General features: G+C 42.2%; 1 protein-coding gene across 1 annotated transcript in view; it reads left to right on the top strand.

Annotated features, from left to right (window-relative positions):
- Positions 1-18088: 18088 nt before the first annotated feature.
- LOC113963701 overlaps positions 18089-20919 on the top strand; it is a 29269-nt gene continuing 26438 nt past the window's right edge. The window contains 2 exon segments of the mRNA XM_027675118.1: positions 18089-18170; positions 20252-20355. The gene's annotated coding sequence lies outside the window, so the exon portion shown is untranslated.

Raw genomic sequence — 20919 nt, 5'->3', positions numbered from 1 at the left:
ATCATCAGAAAACTCATCTCTAAAATCCATACTGCAGGGCCTCACCTTTAATGCTTCTCATTTCAGTCACAGAAACCTCAGACTTATCTGCTGAACACTATTCCCCCCCTTTCCTCTACCCAAAATGTTGCAGCTTGAATCACCTTCTAGTCAGGAGTAAACCAAGGCAAATGAAGGACTTCAGTCTTTTACATGAAAAAAAGAGCAACCAACCAAATAATCAAAAATGTTTTGTGCCAAAGAAAAGCTTATTTTCTGCAGTTTTAACCAAAATTAAATTAGTGTGATTTTCATGATGAAATTATTTGAACTGAGGTTGAACTATTTTTATAACCAAATTGTTGGAATTCTTAGGGTTTCTGCACAATGTTTCTAACAGAGTAAATGTGCCTTTTTTGGGTTAAAAAAATAAGAAAGAAGTTAGTTGTCAAATTTCACTCAGGTCTACTCCTCTCCCCAGCTGCCCTTCTGTCCCTTGGAAAGGCTAGTTTAGCCTTTTGTCCATGAGGAGAGTTTTACCTTCATGAATCTTGCCCTCATGTCTCTATTCCAGGCATTAAGCATGGGGTGACCACCACACACAATCGCCTCGTAGCCTCCAGCTCTGCCATCCCATTGTGCATGCTGTGTCCTATTTTTGCCCTCTCCTTTTCAAAATCTGTTGCTTTCCCCCTTTCTCTGTCGTTTCCACAAAACAGCACTGCATCTCCAGGCTCCTCCAGGTTACTTCTGAGAGCAAATATTGATAGATGCATCCTTCACCCCCTTACTAAGCTTGTCCAAATGCTCATAAAATTATTGCTTCATTTAAAATCCAAAAGTCCTTAATATAGGAGAGGGCTATTGCCATATAGGTATGGTTGCAGTAACACTTGATTTTATTGAAATATGGTTTCCATCTGACTTTCAGGGTTGTCTTCCACATCACTGGCTGTTTAATCACACATCAGACTTGTGTTTTCATAGTATCATTCCTCTTCTAAAAGGGATTTCCCCAAAATCTCTTTTTTGGCAGTTTTGTTTTCACTTACACCACATATGTTCAGAGCCATATATTGCTCCCTCCCTTGCACCCTTTCCCCTGCAGCCTTTCTGACCCATCCCATTCCATTGGGGTGCCCAGTCCCATTGAGCCATTCACTTAAGAGTTGAACTCAATGATCCTTGTGGGTTCCTTTCAACTCAGAATATTCTGTGATTCTGTTTCCCCCAACAGCCCAAAGACAGGGGCAGAGGGCAAATCAGTCACATGGGGAAAAGACCCCTAAGTATCCAGAGGAGATACAGAAAACATCCAGCATCATAAGCCCAGACCCACCTGCCACTGCATATGATGGGCCAGTAGCTAGAGTTGTTAAAGTCACTTATGGTTAAAGTGTTTAGACAGCATATTTTCAGGATAACCAGAAATATATAATATATAAGGCCTTGAAGGACATTATCTTGGGGACAATTAAACCTGACAGTGGCTCTGTCAGCTCTTTTGCACTGCAGGGACACATCGACCCAAGCTTCAGAGAGATACTTCAAGTTGTCCCGCCTCCCGTATAATTTTTCCCCCCATCTCTGAATAACCCTGGGAAATGCTGGGAGCTGGGGTAGATGGGCAAGGTAGTCAGCTGCAGGGAAGCCACAAAAAGTCAAGACAGGCTGGACAATTTGATTGCACTAAATTGCACACCCAGCACATGCTCACCTTCTCACTGAAGCCAGGGCTCTTCCCTCTCCCCATGGTACAGCCAAGCATCCCGGTCTGAGATCCTGCTGCTGCAGAGTGTCCAAGGGCAGCGAGAGTGCACAGCAAGGGACAGTGGGGACTGACAGTGATGTGAGCACTGGCAGAGACCTTGCCCCGGATGCAGCCACCTGCCCCCCACCAGGCGCTGGGAGCTCCTGCACACCCTCCTTGCACAACCCACTTTTGCACTTCTTCCCTGCTGTCATCTCAAGATTGTCTTCGATTTTTCCCAGCATTCCTCTTTTGGGTTATTTCTCATGGAAACAACCTTTCTGCTAACTCGGCTCCCATGCCCTTTCCTGATCCCAGACTTCCTGATCTGCCTTTGATGCTCATAACTGAGAGGCATTTGGATGGATTCTTTCTCCATCACACCTGCTTAAAACAAATTTTGTTTGTATTTTGAATCTTCAAATTACATTTGTTGCTGGACTGATATTGATATGTTCAAAAATCACATCCTTGTATGCGCTATGAGAGTTGAAGTTATTTTCCAAGGACAATGTGGGTTTGAAGTTCTTCTTTGACTATATGTTTAAGAGCAGATTATCACTGAACCTTATTAAGAAGAAAATAGAATATGCAGGGCATTCATGCATTGCAAGTTTAGGTATTATTTGTAGCAGCTATTCCCACTTCCGTGTCTTTACAATTCTAATGATGCCATTGTCTTTCTTATTTGCTACATCTTTCAGATGTGGAATTTTTTTTCTAATCAGAGTTCTTGAATAATAAATACAACAGTTAATTTCTTTTCCAGTGAAAATTACCACAGTGACATCAGCCTCAAGGTGACTGTTATTGCTTTAGGAACTTGGAGGTACAGTTCAGCTTTGGTGTTATATGAAAATTATAAACTCAGGTATAAAATTCTTCTCTGTAATTTCTCCCTTGCTTGTATTTAATCTTAGACAACAAAAAAAGTCACAGACTACTATGGCAACTCCCCAGGGAGCATTCTTCTTTATTTGAGCTCCAGGATCTTGTACAGGAAAACAGAAAAACATCCTCAAAAGAAAAAGGAAAAGATTTCTGCTTGGGGTGTTTGTGCTTGGCCTGCCATCAGATGGGAATTTAAGGGCACTACCCTGTGCAGCCAGTTTTCAGGAGAGGTGACTGAAATGGTCAGTCTGAACTTCTGAAGAACTGAGGCTGTGGGCACTGAAAGTGACCTCAGATGAACATTTAGAAGTCTAAGAACTGACTAGAAACTGACTTTAAATAGAGACAAGTGCAGCATAAGACTGATCAGCAGACAAAGCCTGCTTAATCAAAAAACATGGAGAACTAAGCTGGTAGTGTATCTTTGCCTTTTCTTAAGCAGTGTTTTCCTTAAAGTTGTGTAAAGTTCTTCTGGCAAGTCATTTATTTGCTGAAAATTATGAATTCAAAAGCCAATACATTTAAATCAAATTTAGTGAATATCATGAAATATGTTTATGCTCACATCAGAATTGGAAATGCTGCAACAGCTCACTGAAGAATTTTTTGTAGCAGCTACACTGATTTCTGAGCTGGACTCTCGAAAGGACTGAGATGTCATTCACAGGATTATAAAGGCAGAAATAATGCTGAGTGTGTTCCCCTCCCTGCCAAGAGACAAGCAACTTCTGCTCTCTAAGAAGGGTTTGACCTGACTTCCCAGCTGAGTGCTTTGTCCAGAGCTTCAAACTACTCAATTTCCCAAAGATGTTTCACTATACAAAGAATTAAATATTAACTGGAATCAAAGCCATATTCCCCATCCCACCCACACACCTTATATCAGGCTGTTCAGCTGACTTTGTTGTCCTTCTTCTTGGAAGTTATCTGGTTTTAGAAAGGATCCAGTGGGAAAGAGTGTATGACCCCAGACACACTCATAATTCTCCATGTTCCATGCTGGGGTGCAAGAGGTCATCCAGTGATGGGTTGAACGCAAGGGGGAAGAGTGAGTTCTGAACTGCTGCCACAAAGATCTTACAAGAAAGACCCTGTAGACTCCATACTAGCCTCCCTCCTATTGGAAATGGTGGCATGTACCTGCAGTAAAATTCAACCCTTTCCTTTCTTTGCGTTTGAGTTAGAAGACCTGTCAAAGTGCTTGCACTAAAAATAATCTTTTTTTTTTTTTTTAGTAAAAGTATAATGTTTCTTTGAATTTTGAGCATCTTCTCTCTTTTTCTATTCTCATAAATATGCTATATTCCCAAATATTTATTTGATGAAACCAAAGGCATGTGCTGCCACTTTTTAGCATCGCAAACACATTTGTTCTTCTGAAATGCCAGCCTCTGTTCATGTCAATGCAGGCTGGTCTTACCACACACTCATTCACTGTTCTCCAGTGCATTAAGCCTGGATGCAAATCCCACCTAGTCACTAAAAAGCCTCTTGCATACTTGAGTGCTCTTAAATCATCTCCTGACCTCAATAACTAGATAGGGAGTAAAAATGATGTTTTCTCAGTTTTTGAGGCAGTGAAGTGTCTGGAGGGAGACGTGGTGATATCTTAGCATAGTATTTTTCCCAGGGAGAGATGAGTGCACTTCGTCAGCAGTGTAAAAATCAGTAATGAAAAACTCCAAATCAGTTTTTTTTCAGACAGATAAATGGCTTGAGGGACATACCTATGTCAGCCTCTATTTAAACTAATTGTTCTTCCAGTGACACCATCACAAAGCTGCGTTTGCCTTGGTATAACTCTCACGCATCCAATGCTGTGCAAACACCAAACTCTGCACATTCCTGTCAACACTGGGTCAGCTGAGAGCTGAAACAAAAGGTAGAAATATCTACTTTCATACCTTCCCTCTGATTCTAACTTCATTTTAGATACTGGGCAAGTCCTCTGTTCCCATATCCCCATTTCCTCAGGTTCTCAGAGAGTTTGGGATACTGAGTTTCTGATGCAAGCTGTCAAGAGAAATTCATTTTTACTTGTAAAGTGCCTTGAACATGAAAGTATGACAGTAAAGAAGCCCTACATGCTACTTTTATTTATATCCATGATTGTAATACACACATTGTTTACAAGGTAAAGCAAAACATTTAACTTTTGCTAGTAAGTGACATTTTACAGACATGTCAGGCTTTGTGTTGTTCTGCCTTACATCTCATTCCCACTTTGCTTTCTTTCTACTTCAGCTACGAATATTTCAAAAATTTCATCAAAACCATGTGCAGCCTCTTGGTCAACTCTAAGCCATTGCCTGTCAACACTATTCCTTTGTGCTGTGCCTCTGTGATATACTGCTTGTGAGCCTTGCCAACAAAACACAGCCCAACTACTGTATCACTCTCCTAGTTCTACCTGATCAGACCAAAATTTACAGAGCCCTCTGTGCTGCTGGAACAGCCCATTGGTAGTTTATTGTTGAGTAAATACTAGAAGAAATTATCATTGGTGCACTTGTTTCAGTTCTGTGGGCAGAGGCACGCTCATCACAGCAGATGGAGGGGCAGAGCTAACATTGCACCCAGAGGAGTTCCTTGGTCTTTCTGTACACAGGGACAATTTGGATTGGTACAGTCACCTCAATGTGCCACATGTGACCAGGAGGTATCCCACATGGCCTGCAAGGGACACTCTGAGAGGCAGGCCTGCCACCAGGATGTGATGAACACACTGTCCCTGACCTCTGGTACTTACAAACCCCAAACAGCAATAGGCAGTGGTGTTCAGGCAACAGACTTGAGCCCTTTATCCTTTGTCAGCCAAGTGATGCTTGGGCCCTCATTACTGCACTGATTACTTCTCTGCTGACTGCAGTAGAGCTTAAACACTTTACTGTCCTGCAGGTATTTCATGTAGACATCTCAAAGTAGCTGTCTACAGTTTGGAGGTGAATTCTTCCTGGCCCTCAGCGTTGTTGGATATGATGTGCCCCTTCCTTAAGGTGTAGCTGTCTCTCCCTGCAGCGAGTGCTGAGGAGTCTGCAGTTGTTAGCCTCCTCAATTAAGGTGGTTAAAACAGAGCCTCACACCCCAGCAGAGAGCTCCAGCTCAGCTTGGCTCACACATGCACCCTATAAGGGAAGGTATTGCTGAGCCAACAACTGCTGCATGGCCTGGGACACCTAAATGGGATCAGCTCTGCAGAACAGAAAAGAACTGTCTCTTCTTGACAGGGATTAAAAAACTATGTGCAAAATTCCTGTCTCTCATGGGCACCAAGCAAGAGGCTGCTAAAATTGTGGGAACGGGGGGAACATTCCATTTCATGTGCAGAGGCAGGAGCTGTGAGTCTTGACGAGTAGAACAGAACATGAGAGCACAGACTTGAGCTGTGATGTCCTGCAAACATGCAAGATTTGGGAGTTGAGTGCATTTCAGCTCATGCTGAACACAGCAGTTCTTCCATGTGACAAGTCTCTCTGGGTGAGTCAGTGGTTCCATTCCTGATTGACAGAGAGAAGATTGAGAGTTCAAGCTTATTAAATAATCTCTAATAGTGATTTATGGGGTCCTGTACATTTTAATCTAAAAAAAAATTAAAATCATCTAATTAGCTAAGTGTGTAATCCTGTATATTAATTGTCTATTAGCCACTTCTTAATTATAACAGAATGGTTATCAAATAACATGTGATGTTCACGTAGCACCAATTAAGTCATTATCAGACTAGCTCCTACTTTAATAGGGATCTGTTTAACTGAAGTCTAACCATTTCATTTTGTCTTAAAAGCAGTACAGAAGAGGAAACAAACACCTTAAAAAAGTATCCTATTAGGACTTAAGAGACACTGTACTGTAAAAAATGCTACATGAAGAATCATGAAACCAACATAAAAATTCCATTCAGACACTAACCCAAGGAATTATCAAGGAACCTGAAAACCCATACCTTGTGTTTAAGTTTCTCCAGAGCTCCTTATTCATCCACATAGACCTCCCGGCATTTTTGCCTGACTTCCTCTTTGTTGGGATGTTTTGCTCCTGAGCTTGGAGGAGGTGATCCTTGATTAATAACCAACTTTCTTCATTGGCTTCTCTATCATTTGGAGAAGGAATTTATTATCAATGCATTCCAGGAACATCCTGGATCATTTATGTCCTGCTGTGTTGTTCCTCCAACAGATATAATGTTGGATGAAGTTCCTCCTAAGAAGCATGGCTTGTGAACATGAGGCCACTCCTACCTGTCTACAGAACAACTCATCCACTCAGTCTTCCTGGTCAGGCACCCTGGAGTAGACCCCCACTATAATTCACTTATCCCTGCTCTTCCTTTAATCCTAGCCCATAAGCTCTCAGTTGGTTCCTCATCCATTCCTAGGCAGAGCTCCATGCACTCCAGCTAGTCATTGACATAGAGGCTGACACTCCCTTCTCATCTCCACATCCTGCCCTCCCCAAAGAGCCTGTATCCCTTCATTCCAACACTCCAGTCACAGAAGCCATCCCATCACATCTCCAGGAAGCCAATAAGATCACAGCCCTGCAGGCATGCATACTTCTATAATTCCTTTTGTTTATTCCCCATGCTTTTGATAGAGACATTTAAGTTGGGTCCCCCATTAAGCTGACTTACTGGCTGGAGTGGCCAGAATCACATTGTGCTGCTCTTCAGGTGCTCTCCTGCTGACCTGGCATCCCTCTCCAGATTCTGAGCATCTCTGGCTGGCACTGGCATCAAACTGGTAGGAGCGGATAGATCGAGGTTTCCCTCCCCTGGCAACATTAGTTTAAAGCCCCCTTCAGCAGCTTGTCAGGCCTATTACCAAAGGTGCTCTTCCCCTTCTCTGACAGATGAACCCCATTGGCTCCCAGTAGACCAGGTTTCTCGAAGTGAGTCCCATGACCTAAGTAGCCAAACCTCTGGTTGTGGCACCAGTGTTGTAACCATTTGTTGATTCTTCAAAATCAACTGGCCCTTTCAAATCCCTTCCCTTTGACCAGGAGGCCTGAGCATCTTAGAGGAGCAGTGTACCCCAGAGATATCATTTCTAAAAATTATGAGTATGTAAGGTTCAACAGTCACTCCTAAGATTTTATACAGACTCTTCTCCCCCTTTCTGATTACTCATGTTGCATTTTCCAAGAAATTTTGAAATAGCTTACTTGGTCTTGTACCCATGTTCTGACAGGCAAACACTGCTGAGTACAACTCTCTCAGTCTTTATGGGCATGTAAGATTTGTTCTCCCATTATGTTATCACTAGATCTGCAGAAGCAGACTTATAACAAGGCACAGAACCCACCCAGTAATCTTATTAAAAACCAGATTTGGCATTCAGAATCAGTCTCTGCCTGGTGGGTTTCTCAAATGGTAGCTCTGTCACCTGAGTTTTGCAAAAAGCCCTGCACCCAGCTCCAAGGACTGTCCTTCCACAGCATTTTTGCCTGCTGTGGCACACAGATTTTTACTGAAGCTGATGGGCTTGTGCAAAGCAAGTGTCCTAGGAAAAATATAAATATCTTGAAGGATCTCTGAAGCTTAATGCTGGACAGTGCACTTTTGCCAAACTAGATATTCAAAAAGCACATGAAGAAAAAAAAAGAAAATATAGGCTCATAACTAAACTTCAGATGCAGAGTGGTACTGAAACAAGACCATTTCAAGCTCTGTGGAGCCACTGGTTTACCTTTTCTAGCATGTATCGTGCTTTGATGGGCCATGGCACACTTTACTTAGAGGAACATGGTTTTAACACCTGCTCATCTCAGGATTTAAATTGCTGCCAGAGTACTCTTTTAATGGTATGCCTAAAGAATAGAGGTTTCAGTGATGAAAAAAGAGAATAAACAGTTAGATCCCAGGTACTATTGTTAAGCACACCTAGGAACAGTTAAACAGGCAATTATAGAAATGTTATGCAACCCCTAGGAATGATTTTATGCCAGAGAAGCAGCCCCTCTTACCCATTTCCCTCATCTTTTAATCTACAGTTTGTCATGGGGTGAATAGAGGTTACAAAAGTTACCTGGTTTTGCAAAACTACCTGCAAAAATCTGTGCAAATTCGGGGTCGCTGTCTGTCCAAATGCTCTGTGGTGGAACTTTAAAAATAACTGGAACCAGAATACACATCCACCCAGAGAAATGCAATGAGAAAGAAACAGGTTAACCTGTCTTCATATATGTCTGGAGGATATCATTAACATTAATGTAGTCATAAAGCAGCACCTGCTGGCTCAACGCAGCAAATCTTTGCCTACTACCAATTAACTCTTCAAAAAATAATAGAGAACAGTTTTTGCCCTTCTGCCCCAAGCACAATAACTTGTTTCCTGCTAAGCATTATTAATTATAATATCCCTGCTGCTCTGCCTTGCTCAAATGAACAGTCCCATGAGTGGCATAAGCTTCATAGCAAGGTGTATCTCAGCAGGAGCAAGTGCAGAATTATTGAGCTTTAAAAAATATTGCCCTACTTTTTATTACTATTGTTGTTCCTTACTTGGTGTAGAGCTTTCACTCTTAACCACCCACAAGGAAAAAAACCCACACATCTGTGAGATACTAGATCCAAATCTCACTGAATTATTGATATGGGTCAGAGGTAAGGCTGCCTTATCACATAAGGCCTGCTGAGGGCACATGGCAGAGTTGAAAGGTCCTGCAGCCAACATGGCTGAGCCCACGCAGAGCACATGGCATCACTGAAGGCCCTGCAGCTGGGCTGTCAGTCAAGGCAGACCTGCCTGGTAGCCCACTCACACCACACCCCTGCAGCCTGTGACTGCCTACAGCATAACTCACTCTGACCTGGAAGACGCTGATAGGATATCCTGCCTGGGAGGGAAAACTGAACTCTGTAAATACATGACACTCCATATGAGCTCTCTCTCTCTCTTCTCTCCTGCAACGTGAACCATGTGAACCATCAGATCTTGTCAATAACCATTTCTTCTTTTCTCTCTCTCTCTCTTTTCTCCTGCTGCCTGCATCATATGAATCATCAAATCTTGTCATTAACCGTTTTTCCTTTCCTCTCTCTGCTTCTCTCTTTCTTCTCTCTTTACCCTTTTAATCTGTTTTCTTCTTTTACTCTTTTCCTTCTCTTGTGGGTAATTTAAAACCAATGAGTTGAGTTTTACTAAAGCTGGTATACTGATTGTTTGTAGTGAGTGTAATGGGTCTTTGTGCTGAGTTTTAGTGAAACATTTTTCTTGGTTGTATTTTACTCCTGTAAAATCTTTTGCCAAAATATCTTATTTTTCTCACTAAATTAAAAGAATTTCTCTTAGAGAAGAGTGTGTGACTCTTTCTCCAGATGCTAATTCAAGGTTATAACGAACCAAAAGGCTTTTAAAAAGTCTTGAATAAAATATAACTGCTCTGGGCAGCTTATGGCTTAAAATCTGGCTTAAAAAGTGCAACAACATCTCTGTCAAAGAACAGATCTCACCTAGGTGAAGGGACAAACTCCATGAAGATGTTCCCATTACAGTAATGTCAATGATTCAGTGAGCAAAGTCTGAGAAAAAGACTTATGTGGGGCAAGTTGTGTGATGAGATGGGGAGAGACACTCGTCAAAAAAATCTGCAACCTTGTTCTGCATTGCTAAATGTGAACTACAGTCAGATTGCTGACGGGAAGAGTGAAGGTGACCCTTCTTCTGTGGTTAAGTGTGACAGGTCTGTGACCACGCAGCTGGACATTAGCTGTGTGCTACTAGCTTTCACATGTCCTTGGTTCTCCTTCAGTGGCCTTTTTAGATCAGCTCTTCTCCAGTCGATGCAACTGCCCCTTGTGCAAGGTTTCTGATATGCTGTCCAACGAGGTCACATATACATAAGCTTTGGATCTCTGATTTACAGTGTAAGGGACACTGTCTCTTCTGCAAGGTGTCTCTTACAGCATGTCATGTTATATGACTGAGCTGCTAGCCATGTCAGGTATCCCTCCTGGTCTGAGCAGAGTTGGCTGTATAAGAAGCAAAGTTAAGCTTCTTCTGCTTAGGAAAAAGATAGCTCTTTTCTTTCCACCTGTATACAGGGATGAGTTGGTAGAAAAATGCGATGCCTATTAAAATATTTTGCATGGTATTTAACCTGAGAATTGTAGTAGAGGCCATAATCCATCTAAACTTTCTGTACAAAATAAACATACAATTTGTGACAGTCAGCCCATTAACTAACACCGTTTTGCATAACACAAACATTGAGGTTACACATTGTGCTGATGTTACTCTTCCTCTTCTCTTACCAAAATCACTTTCTGCATAGACAGAGTATCAGGAATCTGATTTACTGTTTATGGTTGTCAGTGCATTCCAGGTGATCACAGACCGAGTACCATGGTGCTCATTGCTGAATGGACAAACACCAAGGACACTGGTTCCTGTACTTATAATAGAAAGACAGAAATGTGTAAATAGTTCCTGTTTAAAGCCAAGTTGTCATTAGTGCCTGATTGTATGTTTATTCACAAGTTTGAACTGCATGGAAAAGAACAGTTGTTCTGGCTGACTAATCTCTGTCAGCCCTTCTTTTATGAGACAGCCAAGTTTTTCCAGAGCCATGAAATGCTTTGTATTATTTGCTGCTGTGATTTTCAAATCTTCTGTTTCTAACAAAGTACCTGGAGACTGTCCTCCTGTTTCTAGCAAAGATTTCTACTTCACACTAATAGGAAGACTGCATCCCGAAACCACCTTTTGGAGGCAGAAAGGAGAAATCCAGTGACCTGGGAAGCCTCATATGAAATGACTAAACCAAAGCCTGTCATCATCTTACAGACAAGGTACATGTCATCAGCCCATGTCTCCCTCACCTTTCACCTCAATGTTGATTAGTTTCTACAAGTCTCATCCCAAGAATTGATGAATGACAGAAAAAAGGTATTTCTGCGGCTTGCGGGCCAATTTTTTGCAATGAATCTTTATCTGCTTTGCCTGATTGACCAAAGATACCATTATCTGATGTACTCCACAGTCTCATTGACTAGGTGCAGCCTTGCTAACCCCAAGCCTTCAGAAATCATAGAGCTTGCTAAAACTAAAGTTAAAAAAGGGGCGTTCTCCCTTGTTCACATCTGGATTCAGGATCTTTATAGAGGTCAAATTTCCTTCTTATCCCTGGGAGAAGGTACTTTCTTTCTGATGACAGTGGATGTTGTCTTGCAAATAATGAGACATCTAGCTAATTATTTATCTTTGTTTTGCCAAAGATACCTTTGTTCTGTGATTTTCTTCCCAGAAAGAGCTTACTCGTTATATAAGTAAAAGACTACACCATGAGCATCTACTTCATGCAACTCCACCTCAGAAGAGAAAAGCAGACAGACTAGACAGTGGCTACCTCCAGTTCCTCTGGCCAGTGTGATTGTTAGCAGACCTTGCAGTCCTCTCTGTTCTGTTACCTGCCAATATCTCCAATTCCTTCTCTTTACACTGGCTCCACGCCACCAAACACTGAGCCCTTAGAAACTGTCTCCAGTCACCTCCATTTACACCTACACATAACCCTCATTTCCTCTTTTGAGAAAGCCCCAGGCAGTACTGTTTAAAGGCAAAAATTCAGATGCAATAAATGTGCTTGAGCAAATGAGATCAGAAATTGCTTACCTTGTTGTTGAAACACATCATCTTTGATGCACAACCGCCACCAATGCACAGACATACCTGGGTGATGATTAGGGCTGAGCTGCAGGTCTCCTGGGAGGTCTGCTAAAGAAACCACTTCTGAGATGTAAGTGAATATTAATACCAAGTGAAACTATTATCTTTCTTGGGATACCTGTGTTCTTAGATAGGAAAACAGCACTGGAAGCATAGACACTCACAGAAATCTGAAGTAGCATTCCCTCTGTATTATGCATGTAAAACATCAGTACCTGAGAAGTAACATCACACAACCTTTTTTTTTCCCCTCAAACAACAGAATCACTGAAAAACTTCCTAAGTAAAGGAGAGCAGATGTGGGTAACAAAAGTTGAACAAATATCTGGTCGGAACATGAAGTTTATTAAAAAGATAGTTGTTTTAAATGTCTTGTCATTTGCATATACATATAAAATAAATTATAGAGATAGTGGGTCTTCATTATACTGACATCTTTTTGTATTGTGTCTGAGAAACCACAGGTACAAGTTCACATACATGTCACTGCGCAAAGTGCTTGTGGTGATCATTTTCATGGGGAAAAATAAGCAGGTGCAGGATCATGTATTTTCTGTCATGAATTCAGCTAATGCACACATCAATCAGATTGTCAAAGCTGTTTCCAGCCTATGACTGGATATTTCCAGCTTTGACATGTTATATCAAGGAGAACTAGAATCCTTGAAACATAATTTTATCATGCACACTCTCTCTCTCTCTATTTACTGCTTTCTTCCCATATTCAACTTCCCTAGTAAATTCTTTTTATCATTTGCAGCTGCTTCAGAATTCCACAGTCACCAGCTCATTAGCAACATAAAGATCACATTCTTCTGAGAGCCTGCCCTGGGTTTCCCCCAAAATTTACAAGGACTAAGATTTCCACTATTTAGGTGGGTTCAACTATCACATCCTTCTAACCTAAATTGCTTTGCCATTCCTTCATGCATTTGCACATTACTTTACTGTCTAATGTCTTTCATCCAATTTCAAGAATGTACCATTCTTCTTTCTTATCCTTGTTTTTCATTGTTATTCCCTTTTGCACTTGATGACTCAGTGTCTGGCTGGTCATAATTTGTTGATTATGAGCTGTGTCTCTTCTGAGGTTTGGTTGAAATTTAGAACTAGCCTAAGATATGTTAGTCACAAAAGAGGGTGTGAGAAGGAAGAAGAGTTGGAAAATCTATATTTTTTCTTGTGAAAATTGAAAAGCCTGGAATTAGAAATGACCTTTTCTTCTATATTTTTTCCCCAGATTAAAATTGTGGAGAAATATGAAGTTTTCTCCCCATGTATACCATGTATCACATAACAGAGACTCTGGAGTTGGGTTTTTCAAGCCATGAAGGCACAGCACTCATTAACTGAGTGAGTACTAGCACAGGAAATTTCTAGGAATGTCCACTGAAAGAGACAAGCTCAGATGTGCTTTACACTATCACCAAACAGGTTGACTCCACCTGATGAACTGTCCTTTAGAGACAGGCACTGGACTTGACAATGAGCTCGTGAAAAATGAAGAGGTGCAATTTATTCAAAGGACCAAATATCTCACAGAAAGGGGCAGGGAGAAGGGAGGAAAATGCAGCAGGGGAGAGGGGTCAGAAGCAGTCCAAAATTTGTGCAGGCAACTGCAGCATAAAAACAACCAAACCAGTACTACCCCAAGAACTCAGTCATAAATTTTAATGGCTTGTTATCTTTACAAAGCCTTCATCAACACAGTAAGTGCCTGTTTTCCCTCATTTCACATCATCACTATTGAATGCTTTCCTTTCCCTCCCTCACCTCATTTTAGTCTAAACAATGTATCTGTTTTGAGTGCAACAATGAAGCAGACTGCTAGCAGGGACAGAGATGTGTGCTACCTGGAAACAGCCCAGCTCCCGTCCTTTCCCGAAATTGTTCCCTATTAGCCATAACTGAGGACAAGATGGCTATGTTGTGGTCAGCCAAGGGCATGCACCAAGGGTAGCAAAGAGACAACATGTCCCAGAAGCTTGCTGGGCTGTGCCTGCATGCAGCAGGATCTGAAGCCTTTGAGGTGTTGTCAAACACTGTTTGTCTTCAAGACGTCTATTAAGTGCTAAATTATAGAATGCCCTGATAGGTTTGCATGAAGGGTATTGTGAGACTGACTGACAGACTGATGGGATAAAGATGCCAGGAAAACCTTCAAAGTTGAGTTTTGACAAAAGTCAAGAAAAAGAACTGCAAAGGATTCCAAATCTTGTTGCAGACGGGCTTTCCCACAGATTTAACAGGGAAAATAAATGTACAAATTCCAATAGACCCTACTTTGAGTCACATTAGTGATTCGAGATGCTTCATCATTCTCTACATCATACGAACTGCAGACTTTATATTTCCCAGACTCTACTAATAACAAGCCCTATAATTAGGTATCTGTCCTTTGCAATCAGCACTACAGATTTCTGTTCATAGGAGAAAAATTGTAGGGTGGGAGAACCACTCAAGAGCTGTCACCAGCGTAGTGTGTCTGGCTAATGGTTTCAGAAACATTAGAAGAGAACAGTTCCTTAATTTTGATATGTGGTATGCTAATAAAAATGTTCCTGTTCATTTGTCTGTCTGATTGAACCCACACAAGTTTTGGGTTCAAGCTCATTTTCTCAGCCTGCAGTAGTTAAGTAACAGATTCTTCTGATTTCCTCCTTCCCCGTACCCATGGAGCTGTTTTCCTGGATGACTGGCCACAAACTGTTCCTGCTCATTAGTCAAGATTTGCTTTTCAAGTTTGATAAAGCAAGATGATGAAGAAATGCTGCCTAGGGCTGGTTTAGGAGTAAGAATGAGAGCAGTACCCATGCAGTCTGCTGGTTTCTGTTCTTTGACCTGAAATGAAGAGTCCAAGTTGTCAGCAGGCAAGAATCAAACTGTTACTGGACTATCCTGGAAAGCTTCAAGAGGCAGCAACAAGGAGGTTTTGGTGTAAAATCTTGGCCTATTGAAGTCACAAAAACATCAAGTGAGTGAGGGATTTTACATCCAAAGGAAGATGCATTTACCCAGTCTTATCACAGACTTTAGAAGCAAAAGAGCAAAAAATTATTCTGATTATGTTGCCTACAGTAAGGCAAAAGCCTGCTGCTCACTGCATTGCACCACTGAGATCGCAGCAACTCTGAAAGACATTCTGGTGGAGTTCCTCTGGACCCTGTTTTATGTCTGGAGAAGTAAATTTCCCCACCAAGTTGTCTTTGACTATATTTTAAAAATGAATTTCATGCCAGTGCCTCCCATTCTTCACTCCAGCAAAACTGCCTCTGGAGAAAGGAATGACAGCTCTCAGACATAATCTTCTGACCAGTACTTAGCCAATAGTCCTTCATCTCTGAGGTTTCCAAAACCAGGAGGGTTATTTTCAGGGACACGTATATTAAAATTAATGCTAAATCAAAAGGACTGCCTGCCGTGGGGCTTGATTGGATATGAACAAAGAATGTCACTTTCTGAAGTCAACCTGCACGTAGATCATTTTTTTTTTCACCACCTAATCATGATTGTGAGAACATAAATCATGCGAATTACAATAAGCAGCATTGATGAATGTGCACCACAGGAACTCCAGACTCAATCCCCTTCGAGGTCATCACTGGAGACAGTCCTTTTCTAGGGCTTGGTTTCTACTGCCTGGCACATCCACTCCTTAGCCACACTCTTTGGAGGGAGATAAGAAGTACACCACCTTTGCTTCTGTTTTGTCTATAGCCTGTCTCTCCTTTTAACCTGAAAATGAAGCCCCGTAAGTGTCTGTAAAAGCTTCCTGTATGGTTTTTAATTCACTTACAATGAGGCTCTTAATAATTGGAAATAAAGCAAAAATCCTCAGGAGCATGACAGTGAAGTCTGCAAGTGCACAGGAATTTAGTCTTCTCAATATTTATGTTTAGAATTAAATACTTCATGCAAAAACAATGACTTTGACTCCCGAGGCCACCTTTCTCTTATCTCAAAAACCATTCATACACATGCTCTGGGATCTCTATGCAAATATAAAAAGGGGATTAAGTTGTATGTGTAGTAAATCCTATTTTTACATTAAATAGGTAAGAGCTAACGGAGGGCCTTTGGATTACAAATAGGTTTCTACTTGCTGAGCAGACTAAAGCATTCTTTCCTCTGGCTGCCCTGCCATGCAGGAATTGACTTTTTCCTACTGAGAAATTAAAGTCAATTATAAAATCTATAGTATATTAGACGTATGTACTGTACAATAAACAATTTTGATTTAAATAACTGTACATTAAGGAATGTCCTCTACCTCCACAAAACCACTCATTGCTTTGCAATGGGAAGCTGTGCCCAAGCCCACCTATGACAGTAGCATTGCATGAGAAACTTCCACACCCTTAGGATGTCATTTGGGAAATATCAGGGACAAAAGGTGAAAACTGAAATCACAACTGTTTGAATAGGAGGCAAGTACTGCCCCTGGCCCCAGACATCATCTTTGACCACCATCTGGTGCTTTCTCTCCACCCTTTGCAACAGAAGCCGGGAGGAGGAAAACTCCTCCAGTCCCACCAAATCAATTGTTACTTCTAAGACCACATGACAAATGCACTGGCATTTTGGTTTAATTTTTATGGCTTGTCCCACAACAAGGAAAATCAGGCTGTGGCATAGAGCTGAAGGGCACACAAAGCATAGGGGTTTGCAGGGAGCCTAGCTGGGTGGCCGCTGACCCGGTCATGTGGTTTTTTGTTTCACCCGTTGTCCTTTGTTCCCTTATAACATTAAAAAAACCACCAAGACACTACCCTGCACAAGGCAAATTCCTCTCTGTGCATCTTGTAAGGCCAATCCCTGGGTCCACAATGAATACAGTCACCAGAGTGGAAAATATCCCACAGAGTCTGATGGAGGGATTTAAAGGAACTGGCTGCAGAGGGTAAAGCACAGCTGGAGGCTGAAGAGGTGGAACCACAACTTCCTAACAACACCAGTACATCTCATAGCTGGACTCAAGCAAGTGTTCCTTTAAACCTGGCTTTCCTTTCAAGAAATCTCTGAATGAAAAGTAGAAGCAGTTGTTGCCTAAATCATTAGCCTTTGCAACTTCACCAAGCCCTTCCAGCTCAGACCCTCAGCTGCCAGAATAGGCAGCAACCTTGTTTGACTTCTGGATGGGAGGAAAAAAGGCACATATATGAAAGACCTAAACCCAACAAGCTAGAGAGCCTTTTGGAAGACAGTAAGGGTTACAAATGCACTCCATGTCTGAGCACTGGCAGCTGGATTGGGTGAGGATGATGGTGTGCTGGGGACCATGGGGGCAGCTCATGACAGGGAAGGCTCAAGAAGCAGCACACGACAAAAAGAACAGCAAGGGAGCCTTGGCTGGAACCTATCCACCATGACTTAGACAGATAAGCCCACCTCTCCTCATCAAGCAAGATGAGATGCCCAGGCTCTGTCTTTAGAGAAGCACAGAAGGGCAATTCACCTGCCTTCCCTCAGGGCTTGCTAGGGGCAGAGTACTTCAGGTGCAAGGAGTACTGATCCTTCCTCAAGACAAGCTCACAGACTGGCCTCCCACTTCCAGCATACCAGGCTGGCCCCACCCCTCTGGATGTGATCTCACACATCCTCCACCACAGCAAGTCCCTATCCCCTCCATTCCCCTGCCCTGGCCAGGCTCCCATCGCCTCGCCAAAATGTCCAGGAAGGGCTGCAAGCTGGCAGGACCCCCCACCTCCCTGTCTGACAACATGTGGTATGGTAATACAGGAACTATGGCAATAGAACCCCAGCAGAACCCCAACAGAACTTAACGGATCCCCAGTGGAATGTGAGGGGACAACAGCCTAGCAGAACAGCGAGGGGAATAGTCCCAGCCACACCTAGGGACGCGGAGGACCAAGATGGCATCCCAGGTACCTCCCTGCCAGTAGAACTCTGCCTGCTCCTTGTGGCGGGGGGTCCCCTGGATATTCCAGCCCAAAGATATTTCAGCATGTTCTGGGACACCTGTGCAGGGTTTGATGGGGAGGAAGCTTTTCTGGGGCCCTAGTGTGGCTGTCAGATGCTGCTTTACCATTTACCCCTATGTTTCCTTGTTGAACTGATTTTTGCTGTTCTCCTTCCCGGTTTTCCCTTTCACACCTTTTGTCAAAAACCAAACCCCTGACAGAAAAAAATCCATCATACATGGGAGTTAGGGAGAAAGGAAGAGGAGGTACCTGCAGAATGCCCCGAAGGCCATTTCCTTCCCTGCAGCAGGCCAGGGTAGAGACACAAGGATGGGTAATCAGAGGAGGAGAGACACAGAGCCAATTTCCCCCTTTGGCCCCCCAGCCATCCCTGAGATCAGACTTTCCTGAAATGTAGTAGCAACAGTTGACTAGACCATATTATAACATACCTTAACAAAAATAAAACATAAAAAGGGGAATTAAAGAAAAACTTTCTCAAACCTCTGTTGAGCTCCAGCTCCCTAGTGAGAGCTGGAGTCAGTGCCCCCTCTGCCCCCCTCCCCTCCACCTCAGATCCTGGTGCAGACCCTCATGCTGGCAGACCCTACAAATGGGGACAGCACATCCTGGCATGAAGCCTCTTGCCAAGGTACCTACAGATAGGGTGCAAGCAAGAGGTTTTTAGAGCATTTGGTAGGACTGTGCTTAGCAGGGTCAGTGCTGTCAGCATTGTCTCTTGGCTTCTTCTTCATTCTCTGTGTTCTCTTCATAAACAACATTCACCTTCCTTTATCTCTTTATTCTTTTCAGATTACACTGTCATATATTTCTAATTCAGAGCTTTTAGTTTTAATAGACAGTTCTATGACTATATGTATTTTTTCCTTAGACTTACCATAACATTTAGATTTCTAGATGCATACTTCAGAGAGCGCAGCATAAGAGGCTCAATTGAATAGCATAAGGATAGTTTATTCTGCCAGTGGAAGGAGGAGATACCAGAGAGCTTCTCAGCTCTCTCTCAGTACAACTGGCTCAGTATAACTGTGATTTATTCTCCTCTAAACCTACAGAAATTGTAGTTACTTAGTATCACTGCAAATTTACACCTCTGGTGTTTCACTGCGTGTGTTGGGACTGTGACCTTTAGCTCCATGTTTAAGGTTAATGGATTAGCTGTGCATTATTTGCCACCTCTAAGAAATGCTATTCTGATCTCTACCAAAATATTGGGCTTTTGCAGAGGCCAGGTCAAAAGACAGCAGTGCCTGGGCTTCCTTCTTGCACTGCAGGAGAGACTATCCTGCCAAAAGGCCTTTGTGTGGATGAGAGGATCAGGTCCTGAGTGCCAAAATGAGCACAAAATGTTTCTACCTGCAGTTTGCTGCAGTGTTAGAAATCAAAACCACAGCCAGCAGTAACTTCAGCTCTGTGTTACCCACAGCCATACTCAATAAATCCCTGATGTTGCTTTCAGATGAGTTCTTTACCCTTCCAGAGCAGGAAAGAGGCAGAACCACTGGCAGTGTTAATCTGGGATTTCTGTGCTTTGAGTCCAACATCAGATCACTTCTTGTGTCTCATGACGCACATCCCAGAACATTCACTTAACAACCATGATTTATAGCTGGAGCTGCTTTGTTTTACTGTGTTGTGCAATCGCTACAATGTGCTCTTAAAGTGCCAGGCTTCCTGAAGAGCATTCATAGACTGTATCTTCTCAACTGTGTGTAGAGCATGAGTTCTGGGCCACAATGACATCTGCTAAAGTCAGGTTTTGAATCCCAACAGTAGAGGTTGGTAGTCCGATCCTGCATACCTCTCTTGTTTATGCCTACATATTACAAATGCATTTTTTCTGATTTACCAGAATAAGTGGATTCAGTTCTTAATTTGGGGCATTACTGATTGCAAACAGAGCCAGTTGGTTCTCATTCCTGCACCTGCAAAACTAGCATGGTCCTTTTAACCTTGAGGCTGAGAGAAATCTCTGGGGCCTGGATTATCACATATTTGCCATATCCTTCTACATTTCTATTAAGCCTACTAGTGGCTACTGCATGTTACAGAGATGTAGGCAGCCCCTCAGCTGTAGCCAGTGTCACTTTTGGTGAAATCCAGGTTTTTAGATGCAGCCCTTCAAATGGTAAGACACTGCTGAGATGAGTATTACTGGCTTCTGCTGATGCTTACAGGACAGGTGGGATGCAACAGGCGTAAGTGCTGCACAACAGGAGACCACTCAAGAGTCTTCTGTGTGATTTACAGAAACCAATTACTTTCCAAATATATTTGAAAGTGCAAAGTGCAGAAACAGAGTTATTTTAGGAGATTGTTTTCTCTGCAAGAGTAGTGGTTATAACTCAGAATCTGGAGACCTAGTCCGGACACAGCTGCAAGGGCAGAAATAGGTGAAACAACCTGGTTGGTTTCAATAGGCTTGTTTGGCAATTAAATCCCATGAATGTTTTTTCCGTATATATATATATATATATGTGTGTGTGTGTATGTAGGTAGGTATGTATATATATATATAAAATATTGCTTTATGTTTTATATACATATATATATAAAGGTATATAATGAGTATAATAATAACAGTACTGAGTGTAAAATATGCACACTATTAGGAAAGTAGTCAGCTACTCTCCTTGGATCTGCAAATAGATGCATAGATGCATATGTATATGCATATGCATACATACACAAA

Source organism: Neopelma chrysocephalum, unplaced genomic scaffold, assembly GCF_003984885.1.
Source record: "Neopelma chrysocephalum unplaced genomic scaffold, ASM398488v2 Primary Assembly neopelma1_25, whole genome shotgun sequence".
Taxonomy (NCBI): domain Eukaryota; kingdom Metazoa; phylum Chordata; class Aves; order Passeriformes; family Pipridae; genus Neopelma; species Neopelma chrysocephalum.
The sequence above is the reverse complement of the archived record's forward strand: the minus strand, read 5'-3'. Positions and strand labels throughout refer to the sequence as shown.